This window comes from Trichechus manatus, unplaced genomic scaffold (assembly GCF_000243295.1).
Source record: "Trichechus manatus latirostris isolate Lorelei unplaced genomic scaffold, TriManLat1.0 scaffold00097, whole genome shotgun sequence".
In the NCBI taxonomy this organism is placed as follows: domain Eukaryota; kingdom Metazoa; phylum Chordata; class Mammalia; order Sirenia; family Trichechidae; genus Trichechus; species Trichechus manatus.
The window spans coordinates 4220389-4244935 of record NW_004444033.1 but is presented as its reverse complement, the minus strand read 5'-3'; the positions used below and the strand labels follow the sequence as shown (position 1 = coordinate 4244935).

The 24547-nt window shown below is 39.0% G+C and overlaps 1 protein-coding gene across 3 annotated transcripts in view; it reads right to left on the bottom strand.

Moving 5' to 3' along the window:
- NRF1 (nuclear respiratory factor 1) overlaps positions 1-24547 on the bottom strand; it is a 160167-nt gene that overhangs the window by 114943 nt on the left and 20677 nt on the right. For 2 of the 3 annotated variants that reach the window (XM_023737100.1, XM_023737101.1), the window contains exon 2: positions 5848-5959. The exons of the other annotated variant lie outside the window; for it this stretch is intronic. The gene's annotated coding sequence lies outside the window, so the exon portion shown is untranslated. The remainder of the gene's footprint in view (positions 1-5847; positions 5960-24547) is intronic. 3 annotated transcript variants of the gene reach the window in all.

Here is a 24547-nt window from a genome sequence, read left to right as displayed (position 1 = left end):
TTTTCTTTATGTTGAAGTGTAATCCATACTGAAGGCTGTAGTCTTTGATCTTCATCAGTAAGTGCTTCAAGTACTCTTTGCTTTCAGTAAGCAAGGTTGTGTCATCTGTGTATCGCAGGTTGTTAATGGGTCTTCCTCCAATCCTGATGCCATGTTCTTCTTCATATAGTCCAGCTTCGCAGATTATTTGCTACACATACACATTAAACAAGTATGGTGAAAGGATACAACCCTGACACACACCTTTCCTGATTTTAAACCACACAGTATCCCCTTCTTCTGTTCAAATGACTGCCTCTTGATCTATGTACAGGTTCCTAATGAGGAAAATTAAGTGTTCTGGAACTCCCATTCTTCGAATTTTATCCATAATTTGTTATGATGTATACATGTCTTTGCATACTCAATAAAACACAGGTAACATCCTTCTGGTATTCTCTGCTTTCAGCCAAGATCCATCTGACATCACCTACTGTGGGTCATAAGGAGCCCTGGTGATGCAGTGATTAAGAGCTTGGTTGTTAACTGAAGGTCGGTGGTTCGAACCCACCAGCCACTCTGCAGGAGAAAGATAAGGCAGTCTGCTTCCATAAAGATCACAGCCTAGAAAACCCTATGAGGCAGGTCTACTCTCTCCTATAGGGTCACTATGAGTCAGAATCAACTCAAAGGCATACAACAACAGCATTGTTGTAGCCACAGGGAGATATCAGTACACAACAACAACAAAGTCCCTGCTTTCACGGATTTTATATTCCTCTAGAAGGATACGGGCTCAAACATAGCAACGAGTGTGAGGATGGCATAGGACTGGCAGTGTTTGGTTCTGTTGTACATAGGGTCGCTATGAGTCGGAACTGTCCTGACAGCACCTAACAACGACAATAAGGAGATAGACAACAAACGAAGTGCCAAGGAGACAAATAAGGAAGCAGGTGGGGCTAGGGGGATGTGGAAGCAGGACCAGAGGAGGTCCCTTGCTATTTTATAGAAGATGGTTGGGGAATGCCTTTCTGATCAGATGATATTTAAGCTCCGACATGAAGGAAGTGAGAGTTAATGGCATGAAAATCTTGGGGGAGGAGTATCCCAGGCAGAAAGAACAGTGAATGCAAAGGTACAGATTTGCAGCAGGAGCACATTGGCCTGAAGGAGGAATGGCAAAATGGTCCCTGTGCCTGAAGCACCCCAGGCCAGAGAAAGAGCAATAGGAGATGAGGTCAGGGCAACTAGACAGGTCAGGCAGGTGGGGCCCTGAGGCCACTTAACGACTCTGAACTCACTCTGAATAAGGTAGTAAGACTCTAGAAGGCTTTGAGCTGGGGAGAGATGTGATCTGATTTTCTGATTTACATTTTAAAAGGGTCACTTGGGCTGCTGTGTGAGAAAAGAATGAAGAGGGAACAAGGATGGAAGCAGGGAGACCAATTATAAGTCTGAACGATGAGTGTGGCTTGGACCAGGGTAGCAGCAGTGGAGATGGTGAGAAGCAGTTAGAGTTTTGCACATATTTCTGAAGGTAGAGCTGACAGAATTTCCTGATGATCTGGATGCAGGCTAGAGTGAGGGGAGTCAAGAATGACTCCAAGATTTTTGTTCTGAGCAACTGGAAGAACATAATAGACATTTAGTAAGCTGGGAATGAATGTCAGAGGAACAGGTTTCTGAAAGGAAAATCAGAAATGCCATTCTGCACATGTGAAGCTTGAGATGCCTATGAGACATGCAAGTGGAGATGTTGATTAGATGTTGTGACTTGTTGGCTGTCTGAGTTATCAAGTGCTGCTATAACAGAAATACAATTCAATCCATAGCACTGGCTTATGTTTGTTTCGTTCTGTTGTTTTTTAACTGCTCTTAGGGAATATTTACTTTCTCATTCCTTTCTTAAAGAACACAATTACCCCCAAGACTATGGCCCAAAGACACCCCTCTGACTTGGAACTGCAGCCATTCCCGGAAACCACCTCCCAGTCAAGCAACAGACAGGCCTATAAAATAAACAATAACACCCTAAAAGAATGTGCTCTGTAGAACAAACAATTATAGGAGACCAACAGTGCAATTTTTGCCCAAAAGTAAAGGTGAGAAGGCAGGAAGGGGTAGGAAAACCAGATGAAAGGAAATAGGGAAACCAGCACAGAAACGGGGAGAGTGCTGACACAGTGTGAGGACTGCAACCAATGTCATGAATACTTTGTGTACAATTTGTTGAATGGGAAACTAATTGGCTTGGTAAACTTTCACCTAAAACACAATAAAATGTTAAAAAAAAAAAACCAACATAATTAAGAATTGCACTTATACTCTTAGAAATGCTGAGGTCAGCAATTTTTAGGTTCATTAATTTCTTGACCTACCAGTTATAAAAGTGCCACTGTTACCTTTTCTAAGGTAACAGTGTAACTCTAGGTCACAATTACCTATCATATCTCAGTTTATAGATTTTTGTTACACATTTTTCTCTATGGTTGTCAAGACAAGTCTCTGACAACAAGGTAACTACACAAGTAAGTTAAAGCAACTATGTTGGAGAGATTCGAGAATGAGCTGTGCAAATTCTGTACAAATATTCTTCCTTCTTGCCTTCTTTCCGTCCTTCTCTCACTCCCTCTCTCTCTTCCTTACTTCCTTATTCTTTTTTAAAGATACAGCTGCGGTGTAGGCAGAAAGAAGCCAGAACTCGGGAGTCAGAAATGCCTAGTTTTGAATTTCTAGTTGTATAACTTTGGGGAAAAAGACCATAAAAATCTCTGTAAGTCTCTGCTCCATCATCTGTAAAATTGAGAGTGATGACACCTGCCTCACAGGGCAGTAGTAGTAACACCGTGGATGTTTCCAGAGCCCTTACTAGGCACTTTTCTACTACACTACACTAGGCACTTTTCTCAGCACTTTGACATAGATAATTTCATTTAATCCCACAACTCATTAGGTATTATTACTATTATTATCCTCACTGACAATGAAATGATGTTCCAAGTAATTGTTCTAGGACAAACAGGAAGCAAGCGGTAGAGACAAGAATTTAAATCTTGGCCATATGCATACTGCTTCACCATTAATGAAGTATTTTTATTTTTACATTTTATTTTTAAAAGTAGGTGTAACACAATATTAGGTTGAGCAATATGAATTTGGTATTTGTAGGTTCAAAACAGTCAAACATCAGCAATTTCATATGATTCAACCTTAACTATTATACTATAACCACTTATAAAAATGAATTGTGTACCATATGACCCAGCAATTTCACTCCTAGGTATACAGCCAAAAGACTTGAAAGCAGGAACACAAACAAATATTTGTACACCAATGTTCACTGCAGCATTTTTCATAAAAGCCAAAAGGTGGAAACAACCCAAGTGTCCATCAACAGATGAATGGATACACAAAATGTGGTATACACATACAATGGAGTATTATTCAGCCATAAAGAAAAATGAAGATCTGATACATGCTATGACATGAATGGATCTTGAAAACATGCTGAGTGAAATAAGTTAGACACAAAAGGATAAATATTGTATAATCCCATCTATATGAAATTAGGATAAGCAAATGCATAGTGGTTATCAGGAGTTAGGGGTAGGGAGAAATGTGACATTATTGCCTAAAAGATACAGAGTTTCTGTTTGGGGTGTTGGAAAACTTTTGGAAATGGATAGTGGTTATGGCTGTACAATACGGTGACTGTAATTAATGTCACTGAATCGTGTACTTCAAAATAGTTAAAATGGCAAATTATTTGTTATATATATTTTACCACAATAAAATTTTAAAAATTAAAATGTGAAATGTTCAGGGCACAGAAGCTTCACAGACACATCCAAACACCCTGAGGGACCCAGCTACTGGGCTAAGTGCTGGGAACCATGGTCTTAGGGGACATCTAGCTCAACTGGCGTAACAGTCTATAAAGAAAATGTTCTATACCCGACTGTGGTGAGTAGCAACTAAGATGCATCTACTGGTCTCATCCCGGATGGAGCAAAGGAGAATGAAGAAGACCAAAGACACAAAGGAAAGATTAGTCCAAAGGACTAATGGAACACAACTACCACAGCCTCCACCAGACTATGAGTCCAGCACAACTAGATGGTGCCCAGTTATCACCACCAACTACTCTGGCATGGATCACAACAGAGGGTTCTGGATAGAGCAAGAGAAAAACGTAGAACAAAATTCAAATTCCTAAAAAAAAAGACCAGGTTTGCTAGTCTGACAGCAAATGGAGAAACCCGAAGAGTATGGCCCCCGAACACCCTTTTAACTCAGTACTGAAGTCACTCCTGAGGTTCACCCTTCAGCCAAAGATTAGACAGGTTTATAGGGCTAACAATAACACAGAGGGACATGCTTCATAGTTCAAAACTGTATACAAGACCAATGGGCACACCAGCCCAAAGGCAAAGACAAGAAGGCAGGGAGGGACAGGAAAACTGTACGAATGGAAACAGGGAACCTAGGGTGGGAGAGTGCTGACTCATGCGGGGTTGGCAACGAATGTCACAAAACAATTTGTGTTTTAACTGTTTAATGATAAACTAACTTGCTCTATAAATTTTCACCTAAATCACAATTAAAAAAAAAAAAGTGAAATGTTTTTTAACTGTAAAGCACTATACAAACAAAGGTGTTATTGTAAGCAACAATAAACAGAACCACACTAAGAATGATTAACACAATTGTAAAATTGGAAGTAGTGTGAAATGAAGCAAAGAACAAATATAGGACCCATTCACATCACACATCAATCGATTTTCAATCAACAAGTCCATTATATACCCAGCCCAGGTTTCCATTTGCAGCCTCAGTATTTTTGAGAATTCTAATATCCCCCTTTACTAAAGTCATACGTGCTGGGCTTAATCTTTCTGAATGGTATGGAGACTATCTCAAGTGACATCATTTTTCCTCATGGTGCTCATTACCACCTGACTGTTTATGATCTCTCTCACCCTACTAGAAAGTCAGCTCATGAGGGCAAAGATTTCTCCTGTTCTATTCAGTGCTTTATCCCTCCACCATCTAGAACAGTCCAAAACCAAAAAACCAAACCCACTGCTGTTGAGTCGATTCTGACTCATACTGACCCTACAGGACAGAGCAGAACTGCCCCCACAGGGTTTGCAAGAAGTGGCTGGTAGATTTGAGCTGCCGACCTTTTGGTTAGCAGCCAAGTTCTTAATCACTGTGCCACCAGGGCTCAGTGTGCAAGGCTCACATAATCACTCAAATCCATTTTTTTAATGAATGATAAATTAGAACCTCCTAAATTACTTAGACAAAAATACAAATACATGGAATAGATTTTTATGACAAAGACAAACAGTCCCCAGTTATTGTATAATGTAAAACAAACAAGCAAAACGCAACTTCTAAATGATGTGAGATAATAATGGTTCCCATACATAAACACTCCAAAAGGTGTCAAACATCTAGATTTGAACTGCACCCATTCAAAAGTGAAAATCCTCTTATATTTGCCTTGTTAGTAACCATTAATATAAACTATCTTGAATTACAAAATTAAATTTAGGATATCATACGATCAAAGTTACAGACACAGTAGTAGGAAAAATCATATTAGAATCTTAGATAAGGAAAGGAAGTTAGAAAAAAAGTGAAAAGCACATGTTTTAAGACTGAAGTGAATAAATTTTAGAAAACAGTTTAACATAAAACTAAAATGACTTCACTTAGAAACTAGGAATTACATTTCCATTTTAAAATTTGTTTAACCCGTTAAAAGATGTTCTTAAACTCACTGCGGGGAGGAAAGAAATGCTATTCCAAGTTTCTAAAGAAATCAAAACTGCCTAAATAACATTTACACCATATTACCTGTTCGAAACAGTCACCAAAATCTTTCCATGACTACCAAACGTTACATCCGTTTATTGAAAATACGATTCGGAATCAAGTCGATGGCAATGGGATGGGATGATGTAGAGCACTGTATAGAGAAGAGAAGATAATAATCATCCCATAAAAATAGAAAATGTTTTTCTCACTACCAGTTTCTCAATGTGATCTTTGATAAAATTCTAAAAAAGAGCATCAAGTTTAGTTCCCCATGTACATTTATCGGCAGCTGCCTGGCCATGGCTACAATAGACGCCTGCAGCTGGCTGTCAAACCACCAAAGGCTGCTCATGATCCACCTTCCCAGTCTCTTAGAACTAAGCTCGCTTGGGTCAAAACAAGTCAATTGCCTTTCTCGCCAGTAGTTATATGCTGGAATAATAGTGTCAAGTATAATTCTGGCTGCCAAGATTTTGTTCTTAAGAATAGACTTGTAACTATTAAAGGGGACATTAAATTAGAGCCATTGCCTGAAAGAAATGGACTATCTGCATCCATAGCTTGATTGGGATAACACTCAAGTTTTGATTTGTAGTCAAACCAGAGGCAAGGGAAGCAACTGAAAAAACAACGAATACCACAACCCTAAAAAGGTTGAACTGTTTTAAAAAATGAGTGTCAGTGTCAGTGAGCAAAGCACCAATAAAATTAGGGTTACACTTTAGAGAAGACTCCACGTTAACTCCGACTTAGTATAGTTACATATCATTAGTACAGAAGAACAGTATGGAAGTATCAAACGATGAAGCATACTTATGTATACTGACACAGAAAAATGTCCAAACTATGCTGTTGGAAATGGAAAAAACTGTTATAAAATCTGCTAGAATGAGTGTGGTCTCATTTAAAAAAAAAAAAAAGTATAGATATGGTTATGGGCAAACAAAATAATGTAGAAAGATATAATAAACCTATTAAGCATGGTTTTCTTCCATACAGGATGGAATTATGGATTATGGAGACTTCACTTTCTGTTTTATAGATTTATTTGTCCCTTTAAAATAATAAGTACGTATTATTTTTTTCACCACCTGTCTGCCAGTTTGACATGCTGTGGTGGCCTGCAGTGTTGCTATGATGCTGGAAGCTATGCCACCAGTATTTCAAATAACAGCAGAGTCATCCATGGTGGTCAGGTTTTAGCTGAGCTTCCAGACTAAGACAGACTAGTATGAAAAGCCTGGTGATCTACTTCTAAAAATTAGCCAATGAAAACTTTACAGATCACAACAGAACACTGTATGACTCCCTTGCTTTGGACATGTCATCAGGAGGGATCAATCACTAGAGGACGTCATCTATGGTGAAGCAGAGGACCAAGAGGGCGAGGGAGACCCTCAGTGAGATGGATTGGCACAACAGCTGCGATGAATTTGAGCATACTGGTGATTGTGAGGATGATTCAGGACCGGGCAACATTTCGTTCTGTTGTACATAAAGTTGCGATGAGCTGGAGTTCCCTCAAGGGCAGCTATCTATTATTTTTTTAATGGGTGAAAGGAAGATATTTCCAGGCTTGGGAAAGAAAAGATAATAAGCCCCTCTCTCCTTCATGGAATGAAAGATTTGAGGATTTCAAACTCATGGAATCAGAGACAAATCTATAGGCTGCGAAAGCTTCTCAACATCCTCTGCAAACCACTTGCAAAAAATATTTTTTGTAAAGCAGTCCTTTCTTCAAACATAACCCTATGAAGAACTTGAAAATATAAAAGTGAAACTGCTCTTATTGGAGGGGATGGGGACTGTAGCGAGCTAAAGCCATTCACCCCCCTCATCTCCAGCAGTGTCCCCTAAGGCTCCCGAGGATTCCACAGAGCACAGTGGAAACCCCCCTGATCGATACAAGTCTTCCGCTGAGCAGCTGGGAAACTGGGGTCCAAGGATTAGCCTCCTGCTACTGGCCTCTGCCGTAGTGACTGCCCCAAGGTCGCTTTATGTATTAGGCATCGTAGACCCAGCACCTGGAGCCTGCGAGCTTTTCAAATACATACAGAAGAGTTTAGAGAAACTTGAAAACACAGATTAAGTGGCTCCAAAATACAAAAAAGAAAAATGCATAATCAAGATTAATAAATGTATAATGTAATGTAAACAAAAAAGATGAGAGACTAAAAGAAACATAATGGTCTTGATGTTCAACATGATTCAAGCACACTTCAAGTCACTGGTGGCCTTGCAAATGTGTTTTTTTACAGCCCGAGGTTTGTGTTTAGCCACACGAATCCATCTAAGTAACACAGGCTGGAATTAGACACGGAAAACAATAAATGAAAGAAAAACAGCAGCAGAGAGGCAGTTCTGAAACTGAAAACGGACAAACAAGATGTGGTGATCAAGTAGGTAGATAATGTAGGGATGCCCAGTGATAGTGAATTCTCCTCCTTAGAGGGTAAAATCAAATTCCAAAAAGATTCCAACAGTCTAGAATAATGAGTAAAATCTAAATTTTAATAGAAACAAACATATCATTCTGAATTTTTATCTTAAAAAAAAAAAAAAACCACTGTAGAAAAATATGGGTGATGGGGACTTGTTTTATCATCACAGAAAATGACATTCAGGGGTACTGGTTCACACTAAATTTAGTTTGGGAATATGTCAGAATAGGCAACATGTATAAAATGCAGATAATAAGGGCAGATTTCTGCACCAGCCTAACCACATCTATATTGAGTGCTGGGCATTTTGCCTTTTTTTTTTTTCCATTGAACTTTAGATGAAGGTATACAGAACAAACTAGCTTCTCATTAAACAGTTCGTACACATTGTTTTATGGCACTGGTTAACAACCCCATGACATGTCAGTACTGTCATTTCTCATCCTTGGGTTCCCTATTACCAGCTTGCCTTCTAGTCATTACTCCTGGGCTGGTGTGCCCCTTTAGTCTCGTTTTGTCTTTTGGGTATGTCTAATCTTTGGCTAAAAGGTGAACCTCCAGAGTGACTTCATTATTGGCTAAAAGTGACTTCATTACTGGGGCCATACTCTCAGGGTTTCTCCAGTCTCTGTCAGGCCAGTAAGTCTGGTCTTTTTTGAGTTAGAATTTTGTTCTACATTTTTCTCCTGCTCTGTCCAGGGCCCTCTATTGTGATTCCTGTCAGAGCAGTCAGCGGTGGTAGCCAGGCAACATCTAGTTGTACTGGACTCAGTCTGGTGAAGGCTGTGGTACTTGTGGTCCCTTATTCCTTTGGACTAATCTTTCCCTTGTGTCTTTAGTTTTCTTCATTTTCCCTTGCTTCTGAAGGGGTGAGACCAGTGGAGTATCTTAGATGGCCGCTCACAGGCTTTTAAGATCCCAGACACTACTCACCCAAGTAGAATGTAGAACATTTTCTTTATAAACTATGTTATGCCAATTGAGCTGGATGTTCCCTGAGACCATGGTCCCCACAGCCCGCAGCCCAGCAATTCAGTCCCTAAGGGAGTTTGGATTTGTCCATGGAGCTTCCATGACCTTACCCTGAACAAGCTGTACTGGCTTCCCCAGTATTGTGTACTGTCTTACCCTTCACTAATGTTACCATTTATCTATTGTCTATTTAGTGTTTTTCCACTCCCACCCCTCCCCTCTCTTGTAACCATCAAAGATTGTTTCTTTTTGTGTGTAAACCTTTTCATGAGTTTTCACAGTAGTGGTCTCATACAATATTTGTCCTTTTGTGATTGAGTTATTTCACTCAGCATAATGCCCTCCAGATTCATCCATGTTATGAGATGCTTCACAGATTCATCATTATTATCGTTGGTGTAGTATTCCATTGTGTGCATGTACTATAGTTTGTTTATCCATTCATCTGTTGATGAGCATCTAGGTTGTTTCCATCTTTTTGCCATTGTGAACAATGCTGCAATGAACATGGGTGTGCATATGCCTATTTGTGTGGTGGCTCTTATTTCTCTAGGATAGATTCCTAGGAGTGGGATTGCTGGATCATATAGTATTTCTATTTCTAGCTTTCTAAGAAAGCACCATGTCGTTTTCCAAAATGGTTGGGCATTTTGCTTTTTAAAGACATAGGCCAGCTCCATTATATTTCATTGGGACTGTGAAAAGGCTCTATATTAGAAGAGTTGGGAAAAGTAGAGATGTGTAAACCTAGAGAAGAAAGGACTTTAGGAAAATGATCTCTCTCATCAAATACTAAAGGGCTACTATGAGGAAGAGGAATTAGATAAAGTGTGTGGCCCTAAGTAAAAAAAAATAGTGTAGGCCAGAATTCTGGTGAACGTAATTTTTCGAACAGGGTGGGTGTGAAGACGAGTGGGTTGTCAGGAAGCTGTGAGTTCTCCCATCACTAGATGTCTTCACTGAAAGCATAGGCAACCACCTGATGCAACTGGAGAAGAGGGCCTTGCCCTCACCCAGACTCAAACTAATGCACAAAAAGGTAGCAAAAAATTCCTAGAGAGTCCACTCCAGGAGATTCTGGATCCTGCAGCCTGGTGGTATGTGTTAGGAAGGCTATCTCAGGTGACGTGGATACATACCCCAGGTAAGACTGGACACAGTCCTTATCTTCCATCTATTGAGAGAGCATAATCTACTGAAACATAATTCTGCTGCAGTCGGGGGAAATGTGCAAATGTACATACAGAACAATTACACTAATAGTATAAAACTAACCAAAACCAAACTCATTGCCATTGAGTTGATTCTGACTCACAGCAACTCTGCAGGACAGAGTAGAACTGCCCCAAAGGGTTTCCAAGGCTGTAACCTTTACAGAAGCAGACTGCCACATCTTTCTCCTGCAGAGTAGCTGGTGAGTCCGAACCACCAGCCTTTTGGTTAACAGCCAAGCAGCAGCAGTAACCAAAGGCCTGGTCGTCTTTAAGAACTGTACAGTAGGAAGTTGAAAGGCTTTCCTAGAGAAACGTAGGGGGGAAAAAATCTTATGCTATCACTGTCCTAAATCATTTTATACACTTTCCTATTACTAACAAATTGCAAAGGAAAGCAGGTTTTATTAATGTATTGCTGCTCCCCTATTGCTGTTCTTGCAGATTATATATAGGGAAAACTAATAAAGCCAGAATGCCTTACTCAATGGTGCAATCTAACCATCCATAACATAGCCAAGAAACCCTTAGGAAGGCCTTTAGTTTTGCGTCACTTTGCCTTTTACATTTGTACACAATTCTAACAAGTGTAGTTCTCTGATTTTCCAGGCCAGAGCAGCAGAAGCCAGAAAGCCAGGTGAAGAGAAAGCAACAACAGAAAAAACAAGCAAGCAAGCGAGAAAGTAGAGACTAACAAGCAAGCAAAGTACAACCAGCTGGTATTTAGGTAGGGACAATGAGCCCTACAGACCTCAATTGCTTGTACCACATCACCCTATCACAGAGCAAGCATTCCTACTTACTCTAGTGATGTATTTTTTAAAAAGCACAAGCAACCTAAAGAATACGTACATCAAAAAAGAATTTGTGGAACCAGCCTAAGTGTCCATCAATTGGTTAATAAACAAAATGTGACATATGCAATGTATAATATACAATGGAATATTACTCAGCCGTAAAGAGAAATGAAGTCCTGATACATGCTACAACATGCATGAACCTTGAAAACATGATACTGAGTGAAAGAAGCCAGACACAAAGGATAAACATTGTCTCATCCCATTTATATGAAATAAGGAGATGTACAGAGACCAAAGCTTATTAGTGGTCACGAGGTATGGGAGGGTGGGGAAAAGGAGGAGTCACTGCTTAGGGGGCACTGAGTTTTTGTTCACTGTGGCTGAATAATTTGAAATAGGGGAGTGGTAATGGTGCACAACATGATGAACATAATCAACATCAATGAACTGTGCATGTAAAAACTGTTGAACTGGTGTTTTGTCATATATATTTTTACCACACATAAAAACAAAAACAATTTTCCCATAAGAAATCATGGTAAAGGTGGGGGACAGGGATTTTCAAGCATACCCAGGAGTACCTCCAATCACCACAGCCTGTAATGCTGAAAACATCTGAATGTATAAAACGAGTTGTTGTTTGATGCCGTCGAGTCACTTTCGACTCACAGTGACCCTACGTACAACAGAACAAAACACTGCCCAGTCCTGTGCCATCTTCACAACAGTTGTTATGCTTGAGCCCATTGTTGCAGCCACTGTTGTCAATCCATTTCATTGAGGGTCTTCCTCTTTTTTGCTGACCCTCTACCAAGCAGGATGTCCTTCTCCAGGGACTGGTCCCTCCTGATAACACATCCAAAGTACATGGGACAAAGTCTTGCCATCTTTGCTTTTAATGAGCATTATGGCTGTACTTCTTCCAAGACAGATCTGTTCCTTCTTCTGGCAGCACATGGTATATTCAATATTCTTCGCAGACACCACAATTTAAAAGCTTCAATTCTTCTTTGGTCTTTCTTATTCACTGTCCAGCTTTCATATGCATATGAGGCGACTGAAAACACCATGGCTTGGGTCAGGCACACCTTAATCCTCAAAGTGACATCTTTGCTTTTCAGCACTTTAAAGAGGTCTTTTGCGGCAGAGTTGCCCAATGCAATGCATCGTTTGATTTCTTGACTGCTGCTTCCAGGGGCGTTGATTGTGGATCCAAGTAAAATGAAATCCTTGACAACTTCAATCTTTTCTCCATTTATCATGATGTTACTTATTGGTCCAGGTGTGAGGATTTTTGTTTTACGTTGAGGTGTAATCCATGCTGAAGGCTGTGGTCTTTGATCTTCATCAGTAAGGGCTTCAAGTCCTCTTCACTTTCAGCAGGCAAGATTGTGTCATCTGCATAATGCAGGTTGTTAATGAGTCTTCCTCCAATCTTGATGCCCCGTTCTTTGTATAAGACAAGCTTCTCAGATTATTTGCTCAGCATAGACTGAATAACTATGGCGAATGGATACAACCCTGATGCAAACCTTTCTTGACTTTAAACCACGCAGTATCCCCTTGTTTTATTCAAATGACGGCCTCTTGGTCTATGTACAGGTTCCTCATGAGCACAATTAAGTGTTCTGGAATTCCCATTTTTTGCAATGTTATCCATACTTGGTATCACCCACACAGTTGAATGCCTTTGCTCCGTCAATTAAACACAGGTAAACATCTTTCTGGTATTCTCTGCTTTCAGCCAGGATCCATGTGACATCAGCAATGTATCCCTGGTTCCACGTCCTCTTCTGAATCCAGCTTCAATTTCTGGCAGTTCCCTGTCGAGGTACTGCTGCAACCACTTTTGAACTATTTTACTTGGGTGTGATATTAATGATATTGTTTGATAATTTCCACATTCTGTTGGATCATCTTTTCTTTGGAATGGATACAAATATGGATCTCTTCTAGTCGGTTGGCCAGGTAGCTGTCTTCCAAATGTCTTGACATAGACAAGTAAGCACTTCCAGTTCTGCATCTGTTTGTTGAAACATCTCAACTGGTATCCCGTCAATTCCTGGAGCCTTGTTTTTCGCCAATGCCTTCAGTGCAGCTTAGACCTCTTCCTTCAGTACTATCAGTTAAATAAAATGAGCAGTGGTGGGGAAAGATGGAAGAAATCAGGGGGTGAGTCATCTGCTTCATCCAACAAAGAGCTGATGTTGCTGGTAGACAGCTTTCCCAACCCTGCCTTAGGCTTTGCCTCCTTCACTTTAAACCATGGTTTGGTGGAGCTCATGTTTGCCAGCAGTAGCCTATGGTGGTGCATGTCTCAAATTGTGTATCATGCTCTTCCTGCCCACTCCCTGACTGGCATGGTATGCTAATAAATGTCTAACTAAAAACTGCACAAGATCCAAACGCACTTAGGCCAAAAGAAGCTCCACTACAATTCAGTAATTAGTGCTTTGCAGTGACATCGAGTTGCTAAGAAAAAATAAAATTACAAGCAGTACAAAGGATTCTGGTTTAAATGGCACAGAAATACACATTTTAGGCTGCTGCTTTTTTTTTTTTTTTAACCAAAAATGGTTAAAACCAAAAGTAGCACTTAATATTTAAAGAATAAGCATCCCCTACCTGGTAAATCTGTTTACAAGAAAAGCCTCTCATATAAGTTTAGAAACCATTAAATAATATCACCTAACTCTTCCCCGATACCATTTATACATTTTGCTGTAAAAAATAATTAGCTTAGCAAGCTTATGAAAATACCTCGAAGGGGGAGGACGCAGCTGGCAAACAAATGTAGAAGGCAAGCATTACGTGAGTAAAAATACGGTGTGTGTCTGCGTGTGTGTAAGTGGAAAGAAGGGAAGGAAAAACAATTAACTGTGGTTACCTCTAGATGGTGGGGCTACAAATTTTTATCAGCTTCATGCTTTTCCATATGCTCAAAAATATCTACAAAGAACACATACAGTCATGTGTTTCTTAACGTCCATGACACATTCTGTGAAATAGGACATGCAAACACCACATTATGGATGAAAGTCATTTTAGGCATTCACTTCCAGAATAAGGTTTCGTCCATATTAAAAAATTTGCTGGGGCAAATAACCTTCGTCTACAATGTTTATCTAAGGTTTCAACAAACTCTTCTGCTGCCTTCGCATCAGCACTCCCAGACTCACCACTCACTTTTCACGTTATGCAGCAAAAAACGTTTGAAGCGCTTAAACCACCCAGAGCTAGCACTAAACTCAATATCGTAGTGTGGTCCTGTTCTTTCTTTAAGCATCCCAAACAAGCATCAGGCCTTAGCAGTGACTGTCAATGTGCTGAGAGGTATTCGCTTTGGTGTTTGGTCCTCAATCCACATCATTAGCAATCTCTCCATATCTGATACAGGTCCCTCTTGAATTTTCGTTAGCCTTGTAGTTTGCAGTGGAGTGGATCATTTAACAACTTGGAGAGCTTTTCCCTTGTTTTTGAGGATCGTCGTGATGGTCAAGCAGGACATGCCTAAATCTCCTACACCCTGTTCTCCAACTGGGATTTCTGAACTCTATAAAATGGGACCTTATGGGACCACGGATATATATGTGGTTGATCGTTGCCAGAACGGACGTTATGCTACATGTGACTGTATTACTTTCATATGCCATTAAATCAAATATTACGCAGCACTTAAAATAAGCAAACTATAACTACATATATTAATAAAGACTAATCTCTTCTACAAAGTTTAAAAGCATATAAAACAGTATTATCTCTTTTCTATGGATACATACACATATATGGAACATTTTCTTTAAATGCAGAGAAATGATAAACGCCAAATTCAGAATGGAAACAGCTGGGAAGGGTGGAGACTAGGATGAGGGGAGGGTGCCCAGGAGGCTTCAATAATATCTGTGATGCTTTACTCCTTAAACTGGGAAGTAAGTGTGTGGTATTATTTGTTCTATATCCTTTTTTATGCCTGAAATATTTTTTAAAATTTAAAAAGCAGCCGCTACCTGATTAGCATCAAAGTAGTAGAATTTAACCCTAATCTCTCCAAACTACTTAAATGGGATATGACACTGGTGGGATTATAGAGATAAATGTATCTTCTGTAATGAGAAAATTCTCTGGAAAATTTTAAGCAGGAGTTCTGAAGGTAGTTTTCCATGTGTATACTTATTAGCAAATAATAATCTGAAATCTGTATTCCACAAAATATCTGTAGCAAACATTCCAATCTGCGTCTTACATCCAGCTGCTGTTAGTCAACTCCAACTCATGGTGACCCCATGAGTGTCAAAGTAGTACTGTGCTCCAGAGGGTTTTCAATGGCTGATTTTTCAGAAGTAGATCACTAGGCCTTTCTTTCAAGATGTCTCTGGGTGGACATGAACCTGCCACCTTTTGGTTAGCAGCCAAATGCATCAACACACCCGGGGACTCCATGCCTTGCATATAGAGCTCAAAATTAAATCTGTCCAGTAAATTGAATACATAAATTATTTTTTAACATCACCTTATTTTACATTTCCACTTACAACTCTGTTTGAAAGCAGATTTTTTTTACTTTGGTCAGTTTTAAAACAGGATTTAATCTTTTAAGGATGTCCTAAAAATAAGATTAAGTTCTGACTAGTATTTTCTGGCTTGGTGATGTAAAGTGGTTTCTAACCAGGACATGATACCTACGACAAGAAGCAGAGAAATGGCTCACACGGCAAACACAGCCCTGCACTATGTTTCTGACTAGCTGCGTCCCCTCACATTAAGTTACACAGGTATGGTAATGACCAAAGTTTGGGTGATGCCTACCCTACCCCTGACCCTGCCGTATCCATTGTAATTTGAAGCAACGAGCTTCAATGACAAAAGATAAATTTACAAGATATTTGAAGAAACTCCTTTAAGTGGATCCAGTGACTTTCAACAAGAAGCAAAAAAGTTTGCTGTTTCAAGTTAGAAATGCCTTAACTTACCTACCTCTTTACAACCTTTACTTGAGATAGGAGCGAAAAGTTTAAAAAAAAAAAAAAAAAAGCGGGGGTGGGGGGAACCTAGATGGTTTAGAACTAATACTGTTCTCTTTCCATTTCCACCTTCAGTTTTACTACCCATCCCCACATCCCCACCCTAAACCAGAAAGACTGTCACAAATAAATGCCTTGAAAAGAAAAGAAGAGGGAGAAGTACTAGGTATTTAGCAAACTTTGAGAGTATCAAAATGTAGCTAGGTGGATGGAGGCTACCACATTTAACAAAAGAGAGTATAGCACGCCATTTTATCACCCTATTCCTTGCCTAAAATTCAGAAAAATGAAATAATACTCCATCAGCACACTAAGGTAGTCGCGGTACAGGACTCCTTGAAGGAGAAAATAACTCAATTAAAACTATAAACCTGGATCTGTAGCTTATTCACTATTCTTCATTTAAAATGCCCATGCAGACAAGTGAGCACACGGCAGATGTCTCAGAGGAGCTATTTCTACTCAAAATAATGCCAGTATTATTCCCTAGTCATCAGCTGTTCTTACCTTATCATCATATGGTATGCTATGGTGTAACCAGGTAGACAAAGTACAAGGAAACACTTAGTGGGCTTCTCCCTAAAAATCTGTTCCTAAGGAAGATTCAGACATATTCAAGGTTCCTGGATCTCCTGCCATAGTCTCACTCAACTTTCTGAAAAATGATTAAGCAAATGTAAAAAAGCTCATGAAAATACCCCAGATAAAGGCAGAAATTTCAGCTCAAATACAAAAAGTATCAACTGACCAAATTATAATAATAACACTTTATACTATAAAAATGTTTTGTTAAAAACAAAATATGGGTGTTTAATGTTTAACTTATTGGTCATCAATATCTGATATTGATTTAAAATCAATTTAGGATAGAAATGAAGTCAAAGTTCCAATTTCCTACAAAATAATTTTGGGCAGCAACATAAAACTCATTTAAAGGTATTCCAAGTATTTGAAATGATCGATTTCTTCATTTACTTTCTTCAAAAGAATAAATAACCAATCCTCCTCGTTTTAAGGCAATGCCCTCACTCTATTTTATACTTTAATTTCTGTGAAGATGCAGTAATACAACAGCCTATCCTGTGCAGTCACTCTATCTTATCCTTGAAACAGCCTCTTCAAGGACTTACATAGTTCAAAGATTATCAAGATTTATAGAAAACAAAGGTTTCCTTGGACCAGCTCCTCCCACCCCATATATAAAATAAAACAAAACAAGAAAAAAGCCCAACATATTGTTGTTTAGAAATCAGATGAGGAACAACAAAATGCATTTCTTAACTCATTATTTTATGGAAAACCAAATGGTAACATTCACCCCTTCTGTAACGTTTTTGGAAAGGGCCTATACTAGATCTAGAACAAGCAGTGATCTATTGAAATTTAAATTGATGTTTACTTTTCAGACCACTAGCAAGTCAACTGGAGCCCTGGTGGCACAGTGTTTAAGAAAGAGCCTAGCTGCTAACCAAAAGGTCTGCTGTACGAATTCATCAGCCGCTACTTGGAAACCATATGGGGCAGTTCTACTCTGTCCTATAGGGTCGTTATGAGTCGGAATCAATTCAATGGCAATGGGTTTGGTTTGTATCAAGTCAATTGCTTAGGCCAACAGCCACCTGATTTTCAAATAGATCTATTTACCTGAGAATCTTTAGACTAGTTCAAATTTAAGGACACAAAAAGTAGAGGTCTCATTAATGTCAGTGACAGGATAATATCCATATGCCAAAGAAGACCAGTTAATACGACTATTATTCAAATTTACGCAACAAACACTAACGCCAAAGATGAAGAAACTGAAGATTTTTACCAACTTCTGCAGTCTGAAATTGATCGAACATGCAATCAGGATGCATTGATAATTACTGGTGATTGGAATGTGAAAGTTGGAAAGAAGAAGGATTGGTAGTTGGAAAATATGGCCTTGGTGATAGAAACAATGCTGGGGATTGCATGATAGAATTTCACAAGATCAACGACTTTTTCAGTGCAAATATCTTTTTTCAACAACATAAATGGTCACTATACACATGGACCTCAGCAGATGGAATACACAGGAATCAAATCGACTACATCTGTGGAAAGAGTCAATGGAAAAGCTCAATATTATCAGTCAGAACAAGGCCAGGGGCTGACTGTGGAACACCATCAATTGCTCATATGCAAGTTCAAGCTGAAACTGAAAAAAATTAGAACAAGTTCACCAGAGCCAAAGTATGACCTTGAGTATACTCCACTTGAATTTAGAGGCCATCTCAAGAACAGATTTGATGCCTTGAACAATAATGACCAAAGACCACGCAAGCTGTGGAATGACATCAAGGACATCACACATGAAGAAAGCAAGAGGTCATTAAAAAAAGACAGGAAAGAAAGAAAAGACCAAAATGGATGTCAGAAGAGACTCTGACACTTGCTCTTGAATATCGAGTAGCTAAAGCAAAAGGAAGAAATGATGAACTAAGAGAGCTGAACAGAAGATTTCGAAGGGTGGCTCGAGAAGACAAACTAAAGTATAATGACATGTGCAAAGAGCTGGAGATAGAAAACCGAAACGGAAGAACACGCTAGACATTTCTCAAGCTCAAAGAACTGAAAGAAAAAATTCAAGCCTCGAGTTGAATAGTGAAGGATTCTACAGGGAAAATATTAAATGATGCAGGAAGTATCAAGAGAAGACAGAAGGAATACACAGAGTGACTATACCAAAAAGAACTGGTGGACGTTCAGCCATTTCAGGAGGTAGCATATGATCAGGAACCAATGGTACTGAAGGAAGAAGTCCAAGCTACACTGAAGGCATTGGCGAAAAACAAGGCTCCAGGAATTGACAGACTATCAACTGAGATGTTTCAACAAATGGATACAGCACTGGAAGTGCTCACTTGTCTATTCCAAGAAATTTGAAAGAGAGTTACCTGGCCAATCAACTGGAAGAGATTCAAATTTATGCCTATTCCCAAGAAAGGTGATCCAACCAAATGTGGAAAGTATCAAACAATATCATTAATATCACATGCAAGTAAAATTTTGCTGAAGATCATACAAAAGTAGCTGCAGCAGTATAGCAACAGGGAACTGCCAGAAATTGAAGTCAGATTCAGAAGAGGACGTGGAACCAGGGATATCATTGCTGATGTCAGCTGGATCCTAGCTGAAAGCAGAGGATACCAGAAAAACGTTTACCTGTGTTTAATTGACTAAGTAAAGGCATTCAACTGTGTGGGTCGTAACAAATTATGGATAACATTGCGAAAAATGGTAATTCCAGAACACTCAATTGTGCTCATGAGAAAACTGTACATAGACCAAGAGGCAGTCGTTTGAACAAAACAAGGGGATACTGCGTGGTTTAAAGTTAAGAAAGGTGTGCGTCAGGGTTGTACCCTTTCACCATAGTTATTCAAAGAACGGGGCGTCAAGATTGGAGGAAGACTCATTAACAACCTGCATTATGCTGATGACACAACTTTGCTTGCTGAAAGTGAAAAGGACTTGAAGCACTTACTGATGAAGATCAAAGCCTTCAGTATGGATTACACCTCAACATAAAGAAAACAAAAATCCTCACAACTGGACCAATAAGCAACATCATGATTAACAGAGAAAAAACTGAAGCTGTCAAGGACTTCATTTTACCTGGATCCACAATCAACACCCATGGAAGCAGCAGTCAAGAAACCAAAAGGCACATTGCATTGGGCAAATCTGCTGCAAAAGACCTCTTTAAAGTGTTGAAAAGCAAAGACATTACCTTGAAGACTAAGATGTGCCTGACCCAAGTCATGGTATTTTCAGTCGCCTCATATGCATGTGAAAGCTGGACAATGAGTAAGAAAGACTGAAGAAGAACTGACGCTTTTGAATCATGGTGTTGGTGAAGAATATTGAATATACCATGAACTGCTAAAAGAACAAACAAATCTGTCTTGGAAGAAGTACAACCAGAATGCTCCTTAGAAGTGAGGATGGCGATACTTGGTCTCACATACTTTGGACATGTTATCAGGAGGGATCAGTCCCTGGAGAAGGACATCATGCTTAGTAGAGGGTCATCAAAAAAGAGAAAGACCCTCAAGAAGATGGACTGACACAGTGGCTGCATCAATGGGCTCAAGCAGACAACAATTGTGAGGATTGCGCAGGACCGGGCAGTGTTTTGTTCTGTTGTACATAGGGTCACTGAGTCCAAACAGACTCAATGGCACCTAACAACATTAATAGAAGATTTGTTGTTGTTATTTGCCTTTGAATAGATTCTGACTCATCATGACCTCGTGTGCAGATTAGAACTGCTCCAAAGTGTTTTCAAGGCTGTGACCTTTTGGAAGCAAATCACTAGATTTGTCTTCTGGGGCACATCTTAGTGGGTCGAAATCACCAACCTCTTGGCTAGCAGTCAAACATTTAAGATTCAAATAGCCCAGTAAGTATTCATCTATGTGTACATTTTTCTGTGCATTTCTGAAATCAGTTAATTCTAACTTGAATATCACTTTTTATTTCATTCTTTATTTCATCATTTTCATTTCCCAAGTGTATATCAGCCACATTCCATTTGTTCACCCTACTCTCACAAATTTCTGTGGGAAAGTTGCCTAATCAAGACTGCCTGGATGTATGTACAACCAAAAGCCTCACAGGAATTGGTTCTTGGTTTGGAGGTTTAGGGTCATGGTTTCATGTGACATCCCAATTAATTGGCCTAAAAACACGTTTAGTGTTTCTGTTCTATCTCCTAGTTCATTACATAGTGCCTGGGGTCTTAAAAGCTTGCAAGTGGCCATCCAAGGCACATCAATTGGTTTCTATGCGCCTGGAGCAACAGAGGAAGGAGAGTCAGGAATAGGAACAGGATATGGAATGTGTGGCTAATTGCCTCCATGAACAACTGCTACCTTTGCCATGAGATCAGAAGAACTGGATGGTGCCCAGCTACCATTATTGAATATTTTGATCAAGGATTCCATAGAGGAATCTTGATCAAAAGGAGGAAATGTAGAACAAAATTTCAAATTCTCATGGACTACAGACTTTCTGGAGCCATGAAGGCTGGATGAACCCCTAAGCTATTGCCCTGAGATAATCTTTAAACCTTAAACATATCCCCTGAAGTCTTCTTAAAACCAAAAAATAGTTTAGCTAAACTAGTAAAATATGTCTGCTTTTCAGCATTATGCTCTTTTAGGAACTATCTATATGGGATCAAACTGACAACAGCAATTTAAAAGATTAGATAGGAAGCTTAGGGGGCAGTGAGTTTATGTTAATGGTGGAAGAACAACTCAGAAAAGGAAGGTGAGAATGGTTGTATAACTCGAAGAATATAATCAATGTCACTGAATTGTACATGTCGAAACTGTTGAACTGGTATATGTTTCACTGTGTGTATTCTCAACAACAACAAAAAAGACCGCCTGGATGGATATGAGATTTCTACATAATGTAATTCGCCAAGTTCTGTCCTGTGTAAATTTCTTCACATCATATGCAGTACCACCTTTTCTGTGTAAAACCTTGGACCTGGCACTGACAAGGGACATCAGGGTAATTAGTTCAATTCTCAAACGGCTTACAGCAGCAATTCTCAAAGTGAACCATGGAACCCCAGGGGTGCCTGAGACCCTTTCAAGGGATCCAGGAGGATCCCTTCATAATAACTAAGAGACCTTATTTGCATTTTTCACTGTGTTTAGATTTGCACTTCTGATGCAAAAGCAATGGTGGGTAAAAGTGCTGACACCTTAGCACAATTCAAGGCAATGGTAAGCTGTGTTAGTAGTCATTGTATAGTTCACCTTCAAGTGCTCACAGTAAAAAAGGAAAAAAAAGTCAGTTTTACTTAAGAACGTGCTTGATGAAAAGGTAAAAATTATTAATTTTATTAAATCTTCATGCTTGAGTTGGTATCTCTGTATTATTCTGTATAACCAAAAGGAGTATGCATAAAGTACTTCTGCTGTATACGGAAGTGTGGTGGCTGTCTGGAGAAGCACGTCTACCAGTGTTTGGGTTACAAGCTGAATGAGCCACTTTTTTCCCCAGGGAATACCACTTTTACTTGAAAAAGACAAACTATTGTTATTCAGACTTGGGTATTCGCATATTTTCTCAAAAATGAATAAAGTGAGCCTGTCATTTCAAAGACAGCAACAGACAGTATTTGTTGCCAATGAAAAAACTCTATCTTTCAAGTGATAATTAGTATTTTGGAAAATTTGTATCCACCAGTGAGCTGACAGCTCTCCATTACTCAAAAGTCTTTTCTGATGAGATCAGTGGTGATGTTAATGAATGTGATTTTTTGTGTTGGCATTTGGAAGATCTGCATAACTCAGTGAACCAACATATTTTAAATGACCAATGTATGATGTTACAAAATCATACATGGGTTAAAAGATCCATTCCAAGTGCATGATATGCCAATCAATTTTAAGATAACAGTACAGTTATGGTTTCAGAATTCACACTGTAACTAACCTTTAAGAAACTACCACTGTCACGTTTTGGTGTAATATCAAAGAAGAATATCCACAATTATCTGAAAAGGCCCTTAAAATACTCTTCCCTTTTCCAATTACATATTTGGTATGAGACCAGATTTTCTTCTTATACTTTTAACCAAAGCAACATACTGGCTTTAATATTGTTTGTTTTTAAATTAATTAATAAATATTGGGTTTACTATTGTTATTTTTAAATTAATATTTTCTAAATTGTTTTTATTTCCAATATGCTAATTACCAAAGTCACAACTCACATAAACAAAGCTCTCTGTCATCCTCAATAACGTTCATGAGTATAGTATAAACAGTCCTGAGACCAAATATTAAGAACCGCTGGCTTATAATACGCAGCCATGCGTCTCTTAACATCCACGATACATTCTGTGAAATAGGACATTATGTGATTTGGACACCGCGTGAACACCATATTATATACTTAGCAAAGCTATATGGGGTACTGTAGAAAATCGTGAGCAACAGCATTTACCAATTTTCCACCTTTGTGTTGTTTAATAACCTTTTGTTTCACTTCTAAATCCATACTTCTCCTTTGCCTCTTGCTGCTGCTATCACTAGCACTAGCTTTGATGCATTTGGGAGCCACAATGCATTTCACAGTAATATTTTCAAAAGAAAACTAAACATAGAGATGATGCTACAACACTCAAGAAGTGCACGTATATATACACGATTGGATGCTGCTGCCTACAAGTCAAAGCATACACTGTACCATTATATGCCTGGCAGCACGATCACTTTGTATACAACAGACATGAGATATACATGTTGGGTGTGACAAACTGTTGCGTTTGCTATGCCTGCTACTTCCTGATTGAGATTTCAGAACTCCATTATAACCTTATGGGACCACAGATATATATGCAGTGGGACGTTGCCTGAATGGACTTTATGCAGTACATGACTGTAATAAGAGAGAAGAATAAACACAAATAGTAACACAAAGTAGAATGCGATGACTGCCACAGCTCTTCTCTTCCTAAACATCCCAGCTCTTCGAAAGCTAGACCTAAGCTATCTACCAGACTCCTCAAATAATTTATTTAGCCCTGCTGTCAATATAATCAAAATGAGTAATGCATTTAGCAAACACGAAAAGGGCCCAAGCAATACCAAGATACTGTGTTAAGCCAATTTGAATTGATGGGTTTTTTGTTACTCATTTTCTAAATAAATGACCTGAATTAAAATTGGTTTTATTTCCCTGGTATAAACTGAGTCAGCCTATAAAAGAGAATTCTTTCACAAAGGACTACATAATATACAACTGTCTTGGAAATCCATCCCTACACAATCAAATAAGTAATGGAAAGCTATGGAATTTGGTTCCCGACCTCTTAACAATAAGACCAAAAACCAGAAATCCTACACTGGTCTTAAGGATCAGAATACAAACATGTTATTCAGGGGAAAAAAGCACTTTCTACAGGACCATACACATATATGCTATGGTTTTGTGTTTTTTAAAAAGGGAGGGACACAGACACATACATTTTTGCTGAGTCCACTAGGAAGGGGAGAAAAGAAACTGGCAATGGTGGTTGTTTTCGGCGAGGAAAACTGTGGGAGAGAAATTCACTTTTCATTGTATTCTTTTTTATATTATTTTATATTATTTGAACCATATGCATGTAATACTTATTCAAAAATAGTTTTAAAACACCTTCATTTCTTGAAAAGGCAATAAAAAAACTCCCAACCAATAAAAGCCCTGGCCCAGATGGCTTCACTGGAGAATTCTACAAAACATTCACAGAAGAGCTTGTA